The sequence below is a fragment of the Monodon monoceros genome, unplaced genomic scaffold, assembly GCF_005190385.1.
Source record: "Monodon monoceros isolate NGI ecotype Baffin Bay Population unplaced genomic scaffold, NGI_Narwhal_1 Super_Scaffold_18, whole genome shotgun sequence".
Classification (NCBI taxonomy): Eukaryota; Metazoa; Chordata; class Mammalia; order Artiodactyla; family Monodontidae; genus Monodon; species Monodon monoceros.
In genome coordinates, this window is record NW_021703774.1 from 137,957,389 (window position 1) to 137,973,995 (window position 16,607).

At 43.7% G+C, this 16,607-nt stretch overlaps 1 protein-coding gene across 1 annotated transcript in view; it reads left to right on the top strand.

Moving 5' to 3' along the window:
• RAB3B (RAB3B, member RAS oncogene family) overlaps positions 1-16,607 on the top strand; it is a 57,360-nt gene that overhangs the window by 24,278 nt on the left and 16,475 nt on the right. The gene's annotated exons all lie outside the window — the stretch shown is intronic.

Sequence of the window (16,607 nt, forward strand, 5' to 3'; positions counted from 1 at the left end):
ATATCGATACCTTATTATAAGCTGACATCCATAATTTATTCAGATTTCCTTAGTTTTTTACCTAATATCCCCTTTCTGTTCCAGGATCCTATCCAGGATACCATAATGCATTTAATTGCCATGTCTCCTTAGGCTCTTCTTGGCTGTGAGAGTTAGGATGCAATTTTTTACTACTTTCTTCCCCCTCTCCTTAGAGATAACCCCTCCTCCCTATTTCTCACCAGCAAACTTCCATTTGACTTTAAAGACTCAGTTCAAGTATAACCTCCTCTGGGAATCCTTTCCTGACCCACCTCTCCCCGAGCCTGGATTAAGGGCCCCTCCTTTACTTCCAACACTCACCAGTTGTACTGTGTCTGGAACTTACCTGTCTTCCTCTCAGATTGCAGGCTCCCTGAGGGCAAGGGCCAGGTCTGATACATGTCTATAGCTCTATCACACAGCACAAGGCCTGGCAAGGAGTAAGCATTCAATAGAAGTTTGCAAAATAAAAGTGAGTTCTCAGGCTGAGCTTTATACCTCTCAAAGTTAAGGCCAGCATTCTCCGTGCACCTGACATGTCCAACCCTCCTCTTGGCCTCAGATCAAGTTTTACCTCCCCAGGAACCTCCTCTAGCCCGTTCTACTCCTCAGTGGCTGGGAGGCTTGGGGTTTCTTTCGGGTTAGTCTCTGTGGAATGGACATGCTGCTTTCTTCCCTGCTTTCCTCTCAGAGCCCTCTGGATACCAGTCCAGTCAGATCATCTGGTACATCTGATCTCATTTGATCCTAAGGAGGAGGATCTTGTCGTCCTCATTATATACATGAGGACGCTGAGGCCCAGAGAGGTAAAGTGCTTGTGCTTTACTAGAGGTCACACAGCTGGATTACGTGAGACTTGAACCCAAACTTCTGTGACTCACCTCCAAACATTCCCACTAGACCTCACAATTTCCACATATAAAAAGTGAGACCTGGGCTTCCCTGGTGGCGTAGTGGTTGAGAGTCCGCCTGCCAATGCAGGGGACACGGGTTCGTGCCCCGGTCCGGGAAGATCCGACATGCCGCCGAGCGGCTGTGCCCGTGAGCCATGGCCGCTGAGCCTGCGCGTCCGGAGCCTGTTGCTTCGCAACGGGAGAGGCCACAACAGTGAGAGGCCTGCGTACCGCAAAGAAAACAAAAATACAAAAAAACAAAAGTGAGACCTAACCACAAGCAACAATTAAGTGCTGTTCGGGAGCCATTCCAGTATATCCCAGTCTCTCCTGCAGGGAATGTTCTAATAGGGCTGCAGGCTGAACCCACAGTTCCATAAACTGGCTGAAACTTTCAGTTTTCTCCACTAGGATTTGGGGAGGAAGAGAAAAGGGAAGTAAAAGAGAAAGAGTGAATAGAGAAAATCAGAGGTGATTCTAAGGTTGGACATTGTGTCCAGGCTCCCATGAGGTGCCATTTTGTGGGGAGAGAAAACGTACCCTTTGGATACTATCCTCCCCCACTGTCATGTTGCTGTGTCAACTGATTGAGCCCAAGGCCAGCTACCAGCAGAGGCATAATTAGCCCTTTAATTTCCTTCCAACGGAAGTTTGCTCAGGCAGTTATCAGCTCTGCTTTCTTGGGTTCCTCCCTCTTCGCACTTTCCTACAGCTCCAGCTCTCCAGGAATCTGAGGCCTGTCCTGGATGTGGCACCAGGGGAAGAACAGCAGATTATCAAGGGCAAACTGTCAATTAAATGATTATGACTAATGTTTATACAGAACTTTACAGATACCCAAGCACTATCACAACACTTATTTCATTTTATCTACCCAACAACACCAAGAAAAGGATATTCATTTTGCAGCTAACGAATGGGCTCAGAAAGTTAGATAACTGGTTCAAGGTCATGTGCCAGGAAGCGGCAGAGCTGGAATTTGAACTCAGATGTGCCTAACCCCCAAATCTATACTCTTACCACTGCCCCTCACAGTACCCACTCATTAATGCTTGCTCTGTTTAATTAAATGACATGTAAGTGCTAAAGAACACTAAAATTAAGGGGATGATGAGAATGAGGATTTTAAGAGGCTTCTTGGAGGAGGTGATTCCCCCACCCCCTGAGATGGAAACAGAAATAGTGCCAAGGTATAGAATTAAAAAAATATATATATATATATAATATATGTTATATATTTTTGGTCTTGTTCCCAAAGGGATTTAAATGGCAGAGAAAGATTAGACAGAATGAGGGACTTCATCTTTTTTTTTTTTCAGTTTGGTCAGACTCTAGGCTGATTTTTTTTTCTAAGTATGCTGCTCCAAACGATCTCCCAGCAGTTCAGTCAATACTATAAAACAAAAAACAAAACTAGAAGAGCTTATAGTCTGGTGGAGGAGACAAACACCTTGGCAATTCATATTTCATTAGAGAGGGGGTAGAAAAGGGCTTAGGAAGGCTGTGAGGTCAGATTGTCTGGTTCAGATCTTTAACCAGCTGTATGACCTAAGGCAAGTATTTAACCTCTGTGTCTCAGTAACTTCACCTGTAAAATGGGTATAATAATGGAATCTCTCTCCGAAAGTTGTAAGAATTTGCATAGTAACTGGCATACTCTTAGTCTCAACAAATGGCAATCAGTCATCACTTCTGCCTGTGGGTATTGGAGGAAATGTGACTCATTGAGGAGGAAGCATTTGAACTGAATTCTGAGTAGTGACTGGTTCAGCAGGGCAGGGGATCAGGCTGATCCAGGCAGAGGGACCAGCATGAGAAAAGCAAAGAAACTTTGAGGAGCACAGTGTTTGGGACCTGGGGGATTAGCTCAGGGTTGTTAGAACCTGAGGAGAAAAAATGGGAGGGGTGGCAAAAAAGGCAGTGAAACTGTTGGATTAAAAAAACAGGAATAAGTGTAGCATTCTAGCATCCTGGAAGGCAGTATAGCACAGGGTTTAAACTCCCAGCTCCAACATTTGTTAGTTTGGGTGAGTACTTAACTTCTTTGTGCCTCAGTTTCTTTATCCTACCTGCCTCAAAGAGCTGATTGTGAGGATTGATGAATAATGTGTGAAAAATACTTGTCACAGTGCTTGACACTTGGTAAATACTCATTTCATGTTAGCAGTTATTATTATTACTATTTATCCTGACTCCTTAGAGCTAGAAGGGGCCCTAAAAATCATTTAGTCTAATATCCCTGTTTTAAAGATGGAGAACCCAAGGCCCAGCGTGTGTGGGGGGATGGTATTCATAAACCCACAAAGCAAGTTAATGATCGAATTAAATCATACCCAGGCCTCCTGACTCCTGGCCTGCACCATGTGGCCCCCTTACTATCATCAGGCTGCCTCTGACAGGTTCCCCCTCCCTCTTCAGATGATTGTCTCCCCTCCCTTGTAAATAAATTTCAAGGCATTTGCTTTGTGGAGCTGAGTGTTTATCCTATTTTTAGAACACTCTGGCACCTGTATGCAAATGTTCCTCAGGGGACTTGTCTGCTATAGTGACTTGGGCCAACTCCCAAAAGAAAGCAGCTATGAGACCAAAGGGAAAACACAGCCCAGGGCAGGATGGAGATCCTGGACTGTCTTTCTAGTTAAGTCCCAGAAGTCCTAGGGAGTTCATTCTAATCTCTTCCTTACCCTGTATATGTCAACTCCATATGTCTCTGTTTGGAAATGAGTTCATAAGAGGGTCTCTGGGCCAGGCTTCCATCCAAGGTTTTGGACTTATGATGTTGTGTCAGAAGGTGCCATGGAACCCAGGCCTGTGGATTCACATTTAAAATAAATAAATTCACATTTATTTAGCTCTGGTGCTGGCTCAGATTCTTAGGAATTATTTCTTACTATCAGGAAAATGGAAGTAATGTGGGGGTTTGGAGACAGAAAGGCTTTATCAGACAACCTGATGGTTTTGCCCTGCAGAGCTGGAGAGAGATGGGACTCGTGAGACGACAAAGAGGGGAGAGCAAGGCCTCAAATACCTCCCTCATAGAGGTCGGTGTCTCCTGGCCCTTGACATAAGCAGCAGTGTCCCCATCCTCAAAAGCCTCACCATTTAGCACACACTTACTGAATGTCCTCTAGGCAATAGGCCCTATGTTGGGTGCCACTAAATCCCTCAGTGGTTCCCTATTCCCTTCCAGACAATGTCCAAGTGCCTGGCCTGGCATTTGATACCTCCATGATATAGCTCCAACCTCACTTCCTATTTTAAGTACTGTGTTTCAGAAATTGAAAATGCTATCAATAAGATATATCCTTATTTCAGAAATGCTAAAACGTGCAAAGAAATGGGCATCGTAAAATCCATATAATATTGTATTTACACTCAGGTGAAAATGAAACTGCTTGTACTCTCCCCAGATGCCATGCTGTTTTAGGCTTTACTAGTTTTCTTTTCTTTTTAGCTGTTTATAATGGAAAATTTCACACATACACTCAAGTAGGGAGACTAACTAGTACTTGAACACCATCATTCATCTACAATGATGATCAACTCATGATTTATCTTCCATATTTTCCCCATATTTCCTTCTCCTTGGACTATTAATAATAATAGCAACTGCTATTAATCATTATGGGTTTAGTTTTTCTTAATTATAAAGGTAACATATGCTCATTAAAAAATACTTTGAAATTATATCCAAGCATAAAGAAGAAAATATTACTGACATTGTGGTTGGTTTCTTTCCAGTTTCTTTTCTATGAATTTTTAACATAGTTGAGGTCATAATGTATATTCAATTTTATATCCTGCCTTTTTGAAGGTAAAACTATGACATAAGTACAGCTAAATTGTTAGAAAATCTTTATAAATATGTTTTTTTAAAACATTTTTATTGGAGTATAATTGCTTTACAATGGTGTGTTAGTGTCTGCTTTATAACAAAATGAATCAGTTATACATATACATATATCCCCATATCTCTTCCCTCTTGCGTCTCCCTCCCTCCCACCCTCCCTCTCCCACCTTTCTAGCTGGTCACAAAGCACCGAGCTGATTTCCCTGTGCTATGAGACTGCTTCCCACTAGCTATCTATTTTACATTTGGTAGTGTATATATGTCCATATATACACTACCACTCTCTCACTTTGTCCCAGCTTACCCTTCCCCCTCCCCGTGTCCTCAAGTCCATTCTCTAGTAGGTCTGCGTCTTTATTCCTGACTTGCCCGTATGTTCTTCATGACCTTTTTTTTTTTTTAAGATTCCATATATATGTGTTAGCATACAGTATTTGTTTTTCTCTTTCTGGCTTACTTCACTCTGTATGACAGACTCTAGGTCCATCCACCTCACTACAAATAACTCAATTTCATTTCTTTTTATGGCTGAGTAATATTCCATTGTATATATGTGCCACATCTTCTCTATCCATTCATCTATCGATGGACACTTAGGTTGCTTCCATGTCCTGGCTATTGTAAATAGTATAAATATGTTTTTAATGACTTCATTGTATTTTATAGGGAAGATATACCATATCTATTCATTAACTCTTTCATCAACAATGTTTGTTGCATTTACCATATTTTGGGCACTCTAAACAGTGGTAAAGTAATGAGGCACAATCTCTGGCCTCTCAAAGTTTAGTTGTTCTCCATTGTTTGAACGTTTAACTACTTTTCAATTTGGGGCTGTTATGGATAACGTTGCAGTGATCAGTGATCATCTTTGTGTGTAGAACTTTTCCTAGGTTTCAGATTATTTCCTTTAGATAGATTTTCAGTAGTGAAATTCCTATTGTACTCTACCTTGGCCAGAATCAAATATTATCTTAGTTTAATTTTAGCTAATTTAATAGGATAAAAATGGTATCATTATTTCAAATTGCATTTCTCTGATTACTTACTGAACAATCAACTATATGTTTATTAACCATTTGTCTTCTGCAAATTGCCTGACAAGGGTCCTATTTTTATCACCAGCAGTTTCTTAGTACAAGACCTGACTCTCATTTCCTTTTGGTTGCTGTGACCTGGGGATATATTAAGTATAATCTTGTTTCAAGCCTCTCTTTTTCCTCCTGACCCTCTCCCACATCACTTCTTCCCCCATTTCTTCCTGTCTTGAAGGGGAGTTGGGTGAGTCACCTAAAGTGTACAGCAGGTGGCAAATTAAGCAAATTCCCTAAAGAGACTTCGCAGAATGCTCTGAATGGTGCTGATGTCAATTGGGAGGCAAAAAGCCTGAAGAGGAAATGGATTGGCAACTGTAATGCTAAATTTGACCATGCCAAAGCACTGCGGTGTTAGGGATGATGGTTCTTTCAGCAGGCATCTTTAAAATACCTGCTACGTGCCTAGATCTGTGCCAGGTACTGATGAAGGCATATTAGCTGGAGAAGACACAAATGAAATAGGTCATACTTAATAGTCAACTATGTACATGTCTAAGGCATTCAGACTAGGTGGAGATGTCCAGCAGACAGTTGGAAATTTCCATCTGAAACTTGGAAGTAAGGGGCCCAGGGGATAAAGAGCCAGTTTAGGAGACAGAGCAGGAGCAGGGGAGATGTAGGGAGAGCACTGGTGAAGCGAGGTTCCAGAGGAGCTGAGGAAAGGAGGGGTTTTGATAAGAGGAGTATGTTTGGAGCATGTCTTCTTTGTTATTTAAGGCAACAGAGAGATAATATTACTCAGCTTCTCTCATTCATTCATTCCTTTGTTCATTCAGTATTTTTGGAATACCTGCCAGGTGCCATGTATTGCTCTAGACATTGCTCTAGACATTGTTCCTTTTATTACAGAAATAAAAGGCATAGCCCCAAATCCACAGTCTAAATGAGGATTTATAGATGAGAATTGAAACAAATCCCTGATATAGGTTCTGTGATCCATTCATTCAAAAATATTTATTGGGCTTCCCTGGTGGCGCAGTGGTTGAGAATCCGCCTGCCGATGCAGGGGACACGGGTTCATGCCCCGGTCCGGGAAGATCCCACATGCCGCGGAGCAGCTGGGCCCGTGAGCCATGGCCGCTGAGCCTGTGCGTCCGGAGCCTGTGCTCCGCAACGGGAGAGGCCACAACAGTGAGAGGCCCACGTACCGCAAAAAAAAAAAAAAAAATTTATTGAACACCTAAGATATGCCAGGTGCTTTGAGGGGCAATGAAAGGAACCCCTATAACTTTCAGTTTATCTGCATGGAGTAAAATGTAGTACCTACATCTTAGTGGAAAGTATCTGTGAGAGGATTTGAGGTTTTGAGGGTTTTGTGTGAGATCAAGGCTAAAAATAAGAACCAGGGCATTCATCTCTTCGAGCGCAGATTCCTCATCTGTGGGAGGGAGTGACCCTATGTGTACCTGTCACAGGATTTGTCACGTGTGAGGTAGCTTCCCTGCTAGTCTGAGAATTCCGAGGGCAGGGATCACGTGGGTCTTACTCACCGGCACAGTGTAGGCTCAGTAAATATTTGTGTAATTGATGACTCTCACAGGGACTTTCTAGATCTAATATTCTGTGCTCTGCTATGGCTAAATTAAAGGCCCAACTACATTCTGTGAAGGCCCAGAAAAAATGTTGCTGGATCCCAAGGAACTTCCTAGAATAGGTGCCCTTTGACTTGGACCTCAAAGGTTAGATAGGATTACAGTGGGCAGGGAAGTCCTGGATTCCAGTGACCTCTTTCCTTCCCTCTGCCCTCAAGGATCTACCAGTTACTACCTATGTGCACTTGGACTCCAATTTTCTCACTTGTAAATCAATAGTGACAATAATTCATGGTGTGCTGGAAAGAATACTGGATGTGGAGTCAGAATATTTGCATTTGAGTCCCAGCCTAACCAAAAAATAAGTAGCTGCATGACCTTAGGAAAGTTACCTCTCTAAGTCTTAATTTCCCTACGTGCAAAATAAAGCAGTCAGACTGGATGACCTCAAAGATTGGTTTCTTCTGGCTCTAAAAAATCTGTATCACAGGGTCACTCTTAGGATCCAATGAGATGATGCAACAAAAATGCTTGTAAACTGTAGGGTGCTCTGAGTGTGGTCTGTACTACTGAGGACAGATGGGTGTAACACCAAGCCAGCTTTAACGGAATACTCTTTCCTTTCCTCAGTCCTCTGCTTCTCCTTGGCCACACTGAACCTCCCTGGAAAGCTCTCTCCCTCGGCTTTCCTCCCATTCCCATGGGACGTAATGTCTCGGCTCCCAGGTGCTGCAAAATACAAAGGGCTTGGAGCTTGGCAGCTGTGCGTTGGGGCACAGGGTGAGGGGAGAACCAGCCCAGAAGCTCTTATTACTTGCGTCCCTGGTGTCATCATCCCCACCCCCCAACCTGGCCTGGAGGGAATGAATTGAAGAGGGGGGGATGGAGGAGTTTGGCTGGGGGAGCATGTATATAACAGGGCAGGATCCAGGGATGGAGGCCCCAGAGATAACCTCTTGCTAGTTGTGTGACCTCTTAAGTCTGTCACTGCTCTGGGCCTCTCTCTTTTGTCTATAACATGGAAAGGAATCAGAAAGAAGAGGTGACCCTTTTCTCACAGGTGCTTTTCCAACCAATCCTGAGGTTCTAAATGAGTTTTCCCTCCTCAGCACATAATCAGCCTTTGAGTTTCATTCACCAGCATTCTTAGTAAGTGCCTACTATGTGCCAGACGCTATATTTGAGGGCCTGGGATTTAGCTAAATAAAGATTGGGTCTCAAGATGCTCATAGGGAATTCCCGGGTGGTCCAATGGTTAAGACTCTGCACTTCCAACGCCAGGGCCCAGGTTCGACCCCTGGTCAGGGAACTGAGGTCCCACAAGCAAGCCGCGCAGTGTGGCAAAAAAAAGACGCTCATAATCTGGAAGAGGAGACAGATGAATGAACCAGTAACTATAATAAATGTGATGTGTGCGATGATATAATGCCAAATCATAAAAGGGCAGAGGAAGAAGTTACTTTGTCAGAGGAGAGGAGGCCAAGGAAAGTTTCCGAGGATGTGACCTTGAAGAAGATTGTGAATTATAAAAGAGAAAGGGGATTTCAGGCAAAGATCAGCATATCAGGTTAAGGCCCAGGGGTGTGAAGGAGCAGTGTTTGGGAAACCACTAGTTAGGCAAAGCTGGAACTCACTGGTTCAGTGGAGGAATGGGAGGGAAGAAACTGGAAAGGAAACCTGAGTAGATCCTGAAGGGTCTATGTTCTATGGAGTTGCTTGGACCCCATCGTGTGGGCAGCTGGGGAAGGGATTTAGACCCAGAGTAAGGAGATGAGATTTGGATTTTTAGAAATTCCCATCTGACATTCAGTGTGCTCTGTCAAAAATGTTGCAGTCACCCACAAAATTCACCCTTTCAACCAGTATTTTTTGGAAATCTCCCCCACCCCATGTGCCAGGGCTGTGCCAGGCACTGGAGACACAATAGTAGGCAAAACCAGACATCCTGTTCTTGTGGCCCTTGCAGTTTGGCAGGGAAGACAGACTTTAATCAAATAATTACACAAATAAATACAAAATTACAGTGAGGAGGAGTGCTAAAAAGAAGAAGTATATGGTGCCAGGAGAACCTGTAATTGGAGCATTTGACATTGCCAGGATGGTCAGGCTAGTTCCTCTGCTGAGCTGAGCTCCAAAGGAAGAGTGTTGCCTCAAGGAAAGGTGCTAGAAGGCTCTATGGGAATGGGCTTCTCCTGCCTCAGAATCCCCATCCAATGCACATTTCTCTTTCCAGTCAACAGACACTGTAGACTTCAAGTAGGTATGTGTAGTAGTCAACCTTTTATCTTCAGGACCTAGCCAACACTTGCCACAGAATCAGTGCCCAGTGAAGATTTGAAAAAAAAAAAAAAATAGAAAGGAAAAGGAGGAATACCCTCCCTTTAGGCACTTTAGATATTTGAAGATAGCAGTACGATTCCCCAAAGCTTCTTCCTTCCTTCAGTTGCTTCTCCCATGACACAGTTTCAAGTTCCCGTCACTGTTCTGGTCATTCTGTTTAATTGTGGTACCTGTCACACATGATTTAAAACATCAGGGATGTAGCTCTGTGCCATGTGCATTGGTCTCTTGGAGTCAGGAGACCTGGTTTTATTTAAGCCTCTTTTCATCATTCACCTATTGGTTCTTCTCTTACAGGATTTCTCTGGGAACTAACTGAGATAATAAGAAAAAAACTTTGTAAACTCTAAGAGCTAAACAAACCTAGAACTTAAATATTTGGAGGGCTGCCACACGAGTGAAAAAATAGATTTATTCTTTGGGTCTCCAGAGAACAGCGTTAAATCAATGAATAGAAATTACCACATGCAGCTTTCTGCTCTATGGAAGGAAGAAATGTTCTAACACTCAGAACTGTCCATCAGTGGAGTGGCTGCCTTTGGAGGTGGTAGGCATCCAACATTGGGAACACTCAATGCAAGTATGCTGTAGAAGGAATTCCTTTTTTAAGTGAGCGGGTGGATTGAGTAACTTCTAAGATTTACTTTTAATTTTAGAACTCAACAATCTGATAGTCAAGACAAGTGGAGGAGCTGGGAGGGGGCATATGTGGCAGAGAGAGTAGCATGAACAGACATATGGAGCAGAAATTAGTATTGCATGTGTGGGTGACAAGGAGGAAACTCCAGAAAGAAATGATGGATCTCTGTTGGATCAATGATTCAATCAAGACAGAGAACATAACTAATATTGTTGAGCACCTGTGTGCCAGACACACGTGATTCCATTTAAGCTTTGTGGGTGATTTCCAGCCTTACCCTCTGGTGGAGGGGAGATTGTTGGCCTTAGGAAGTCTTAGACATGGTTGGAGGATCTCCTATCTGGAAGACTTCAGGGTGGGCTGGGTCCCGTCCTGAGGGGCAGAGAGGGATTTAGAATACACAGTCTGGTTGGGCTATAGGCTGTGCTGAAAATACACACTTGTCAAAAGACCGAATTTGAATCCTGACTCTGCTTCCTTATAGCTTGTGACTCTAGCAATTTACTTAACCTCTGTGACCCTCAGTTAATCCATATATAAAATGGGGACTCAAACTTGTCCTGCTTCAGGCTGACATAATAATTAAGAGAAATAACGTAGAGCAAAGGGCATCCCAGGAAGAGCACAGGCTTTGGAATCAGACCTAGCTTTGAATCTGTCTGCCATGAACTGGTTGCAAGATTGTAGGCAAGTTATTTAAATTTTTCTCATCTGTAAGTAAAGATAACAGTATTTCAAGGCTGTTTTGAAAATTAAGTACAGTAGGAAAAGTGCTTAGCATAGTGCCTGGCACATAGCAGTTTTATTTTGTTAGTACAAATAATAAGATCCCATATATAAAGCACTTATCAAAGCGCCTGGCACATAGCAAGTGTCTGTCGGCCACACTGACAGGGCTGCTGCAGGCCAGGATGGTGGCTTGTGCATCATGGTGTCCGCTCTCTGGCATAAGGCTCTGCCCATATGAAGAGCTCAATGAGTGTCTGCTTCGTAGAAGTGAATTGATTGCTCTTGATGACACGGTCTCCTTCCTCAAGTAGCCAGTGAGTCATGCCTCTTTCTTTCTCCTCCTTCCTGTCTCCTCTTTGGTTCTATTTCTGACTCTCCTCAGTGGGAGGGGAATCAATGTTCGTCAAAGTGATTTTTAAAAATAAAAGAGAGAGGGAGGTTTAGAAGCGATTCTCTGGGCTACTTTCTATTGAGCACAGGGTAGTGAGAGCTGGATTGTTGTTTCCAACCTTGCTTTTCTTTAGATGAATAACAACAACAACAACAATATCAACAGTAATAGCAGTAGCTACTATGAACTTCATTGAGCACCTACTATGTGCCTGGCACTCTGCCAAGCTCTACCAGTACATTGTCACTGATCCTCACATAACCACTTCAGGGCTGGTATTATTATCACCACTTTATTGATGAGGAAATTAAGGCTTAGAAAAGTAAAATAATAATGAAAATGACAAATACTCCTATATTTGAGTATCTATTATGAGCCAGACATTTAAAATAATCTTAGTTAATTACAAACACCCTACAAAGTAAGCATTATTATTCCATTCGAATCGTGAGGAAGCTGAGCCTCAGAGAGATGAAAGAACCAAGCTGTCCAAAAGCACACAGTTGATGAGTGGCAGAGCTGGGAGTCAGACCAAAGCCTGATCAACTCTTTTTTTAATTTTTATTATTTTTATTTTATTAATTTTTTTTTTTGGCAGTACGTGGGCCTCTCACTGTTGTGGCCTCTCCCGTTGCGGAGCACAGGCTCCGGACGCGCAGGCTCAGCGGCCATGGCTCACGGGCCCAGCCACTCCACGACATGTGGGATCCTCCCAGACCGGGGCACGAACCCGTGTCCCCTGCATCGGCAGGCGGACTCTCAACCACTGCGCCACCAGGGAAGCCCCAACTCTTTTTTAAAAATAAATTTTATTTATTTATTTATTTATTTTTGGCTGCATTAGGTCTTTGTTGCTGCGTGTGGGCTTTTCTCTAGTTGTGGCAAGCAGGGGCTACTCTTCATTGTGGTGGGCGGGCTTCTCATTGGGGTGGCTTCTCTTGTTGCGGAGCACAGGCTCTAGGTGCGCGGGCTTCGGTAGTTGTGGCTCGTGGGCTCTAGAATGCAGGCTCAGTAGTTGTGGCGCATGGGCTTAGTTGCTCCGTGGCATGTGGGATCTTCCTGGACCAGGGATGGAACCCGTGTCCCCTACATTAGCAGGCAGATTCTCAACCACTGAGCCACCAGGGAAGTCCAAAGCCTGCTCAACTCTTAACTCATCCATTCCCTTTCTGTCTGGCCACTTTCTGCTCCTTGAGGGAAGCATCATATTAAGACCCTGGGTGGAGGCATCCCTGGGCAGGTTTGAATGAGAAGGAAGTGGCACATGGCATGAGACTCATTCACTCCTGTTGGGCAGACCCTGGGAAGCTGGCCCTGCTCCTGGGGCTGACTGTGGAAGTACAAAAATAATGCCTAAGTGACATTTACTCTGTATCAGGAACTGTTCCAAGCATTTTAGATATAATAACGTTCTTAATCTTCACGATAACTTTGTGAAATAGGTATTGTTATTATTCCCATTTTATAAATGAAGAAACTAAGGCCCCGAAAGGAAAATTGCCCCAGGAGGGGATTACTGAAGAGCATGAATACCAGGAGACAGCAATCATTGGGAGCTATTTTAGAGGCTGCCTGCCATTGTCACATAGTAAGTGCTAAAACAGGGATTTACACCCAGAAGTCTAATTCCAGAGACCGTGCTCCTAACCTTAAAACTATATGGCCTTTTTCTTTAACAAGGTGGTGATTGAATCCCTACTGTGTGCATAGCCCTGTGCTAGGCACTGGGAGTACAGAGGTGAAACTGATTCCATGTCCAAGCTCATTTATTATTCTATACCAGGATTTCCAATTAATTGGGCATCAGTTGGGTGGCAGGATTCTTTGTCAAAGAGCTGGGGCACAGGGCCAGGCTCCAGGCAGAGCTAAGAGACTGGAAACTCTCATAGAGAAATGGTATAATGTGGGTGGAATGAGAAGAGATGAGAACTGCTGGCAGTGCAGTTGCTCAGAAATCCTGCTTGGGCCTTTAGATCACCAGTCTGGACAGGTGGCTTAATTCTAAACCCTACAGGACAAGATTTAAGGTCTGAGCCTGTAGATTGGTGGGAGGAGTCTCATCTGTTGTGTTGGCTCTGAGGAGCTCAGGAAGCAGAGGTAAGAGCGTGGGAGGGGAGGATCAAATTCTGCTGCAGTGTTTCATAGGTACACACACACACACAGAGCTTTTGTGAGATATGGCAGACAGTGAATATTTCTCTAATATTAGTGCCTAAGATTCCTGTGTTAGATGTTTACTCACTCACTCTCACTCACTCACTCAATCATCTATCTCTTCATTCATTCTTTAATTCATTCATCCACTCACCCATTCATGAGCTGGATAAAATTCTGTTTGCCAGAACTCTTAGGGAGAAGTACTGTATGTGGTCAGAAGGAATACTCTGTTAGGCTGCTTGAGGTAAAGAGTAAGACACCCAAAAACCTGCTCAGCAAACAGAAGATGGTGATTCCTATGCTCTCCAAGGATGGTGGGTGTGTTAAATGCAGATTTTGTTTTGCTGAGTAATGTGCAAGTCTGGGTCAGAGCTGAATTGCTCAGGACATGAAGAAACTGAGCCCTGCCAGAAACAAAACCCATCTGTCATCATGCCCTGTAATTCACCTCTTAAATACCTCTTGAGTCTATTTCTACTCCATCCTCATTGCTACCACTCTAGTTCAAATCCGTCTTAGGTTGCACCTGAACCACTGCAAAGATCTTACCAACCAGCTTTCCTGCCTCCAATCTCTACTTCCTCCAGTTCATTCTCCATATCAGAGTCAGAGTGATCTTTCTAAAGTTCAAATCCAATCATGTTAATCTCCTGTCTCAAAATCTTTGACCCTAAAAAGATCAAGTTCAAACTCCATAGCACGGCATTCAAAGCTCTTTCTAGCTTCATCTACTCATTTCCTGCCGTTCCTTAAGTTCTTCTGGAGTAGTCACTGGAAAAAAAATCTTCCTTCTGCCAAAATACCTTTCCTTCACTTTTCTGCTTGGAAAATTCTTCTTTCAGAAAATCCCTGTTGTCTCCTTCTGTTACCAAGTAAGCACATCTGTAGGTAATGCTCCTGGGCTTGGTACATGGGAGTGGCTATGCCATCTACCACATTTCCCATTCTCCCCCTGGGCGTATTATAGGATTGTGCTTTCTTGGGTATGGGCATGTGACTTGCTTTGGCCAGTGAATGGGAAAAGTGGAAGAGCCAACACATGACGCATACACTTTCTTTCCCTCTCGTAGCCACCCTGTCACTCTTTTTTTTTGTCGGTACGCGGGCCTCTCACTGTTGTGGCCTCTACCGTTGCGGAGCACAGGCTCCGGACGCACAGACTCAGCGGCCATGGCTCACGGGCCCAGCCGCTCCGCAGCATGTGAGATCTTCCCAGACTGGGGCACGAACCTGTGTCCCCTGCATTGGCAGGCGGACTCTCAACCACTGCGCCACCTGGGAAGCCCCACCCTGTCACTCTTTATCCTGGAATGAGGAAGACAAAAAGCAGAGCACCCAGCCAACCCTTGATGGATATGTAAAAATAGTGAAAAATAAAACCTTGTTTTTGAAGCTGTTGAGATTTTGAGATTGCGTATTATTGAATAACCCAGTCTACCCTAACTGGTACACTATCTCTGCTTTGACATCTTCCATAACTACCTAAAACCACCATGTTTCTACCTTATCTGACTTGTGTAACACATTTTCTTTATGCCACATACCCGGTACTGATGACATACTGCCACATATTGCTATTATGAGTTCAGTGGTATGTCTTAGCCACCTCTTTACTTTTACTGAGGCTTCCTTAGGGCAAGGATGGTCCTTGTTCCATTTCTGTGTCACACAAAGTATGGTTCATAGCCAAGGCAATATACTGTAATGGGTGTAGGAGTCAGACATACTTGTTTTGAATCCCAAATCTTACATTTGATGGGCAATCTCTCTGAACTTCAGTTTTCTCATCTGTAAAATGGGAGTAATGATATGTACCCTACAGGGTTTTTCTAAAGTTTGTGGATAACAGGTGCAACATATGTACAATTAATGGCAGGCTATAATTCTTATTGTTCTCATTATTTGTGTTTTTTTTTAACCATTTATTTAGTTAGGCTGTGCTAGGTCTTAGTTGTGGCATGCAGGCTTCTTATTTTTTTATTTTTTAATTAATTTATTTATTTTTGGCTGCTTTGGGTCTTCGTTGCTGCGCATGGGCTCTCTCTAGTTGCGGTGAGCTGGGGCTACTCTTCTTTGTGGTACATGAGCTTCTCATTGAGGTGGTTTCTCTTGTTGCAGAGCACAGGCTCTAGGTGCACAGGCTTCAGTAGTTGTGGCACACAGGCTCAGTAGCTGTGGCTCACAGGCTCTAGAGCACAGGCTCAGTAGTTGTGGTGCACGGGCTTCATTGCTTCGCGGCATGTGGGATCTTCCTGGACCAGGGCTCAAACCCATGTCCCCTGCATTGACAGGCGGATTCTTAACTACTGTGCCACTAGAGAAGTCCAGCATGCAGGCTTCTTAGTTGTGGTGTGCAGATATCTTAGTTGCGGTGTGCAGACTTCTTAGTTGCAGCGTGTGACTCTTGGTTGCAGCGTGTGACTCTTAGTTGCAGCATGTGGACTTCTTAGTTGCAGCATGCATGTGGGATCTAGTTCCCTGACCAGGGATCGAACCCAGGCTCTCTGCATTGAGAGCATGGAACCTTACCCACTGGATCACCAGGGAGAAATCCCTATTTGTTTTTATTATCATTATGGATAGTGTTCAGTAAATGCCTGTGGATAAATCTTTCATTGATTGAGGTATAATGGTATGTGCATTGGACTTGGAATCAGAAGTCCTAGATTTAAGGCATAGCTTTTGTCACCAGCATTGTGGCCTTGGAAAAATCACTTACCCTCTCTGCATTTTTGCATTCTCAACCACAAAATGTAAATACTGATCCCTACCTCATAGAGATTATTATAAAATTTAAATAAGATAATATATGAGGAAATGTTTTATATGTGCTCAAGTATCACACATCTAAAACTAATGCTTCAGAGAAGACCGGCTGGTCCCTCACATAAGGACCATGTGGACATTGTGAAGCATCCCAGTGTACTCCAGTAACACTTTGTTGTGGGGCTTAGCTT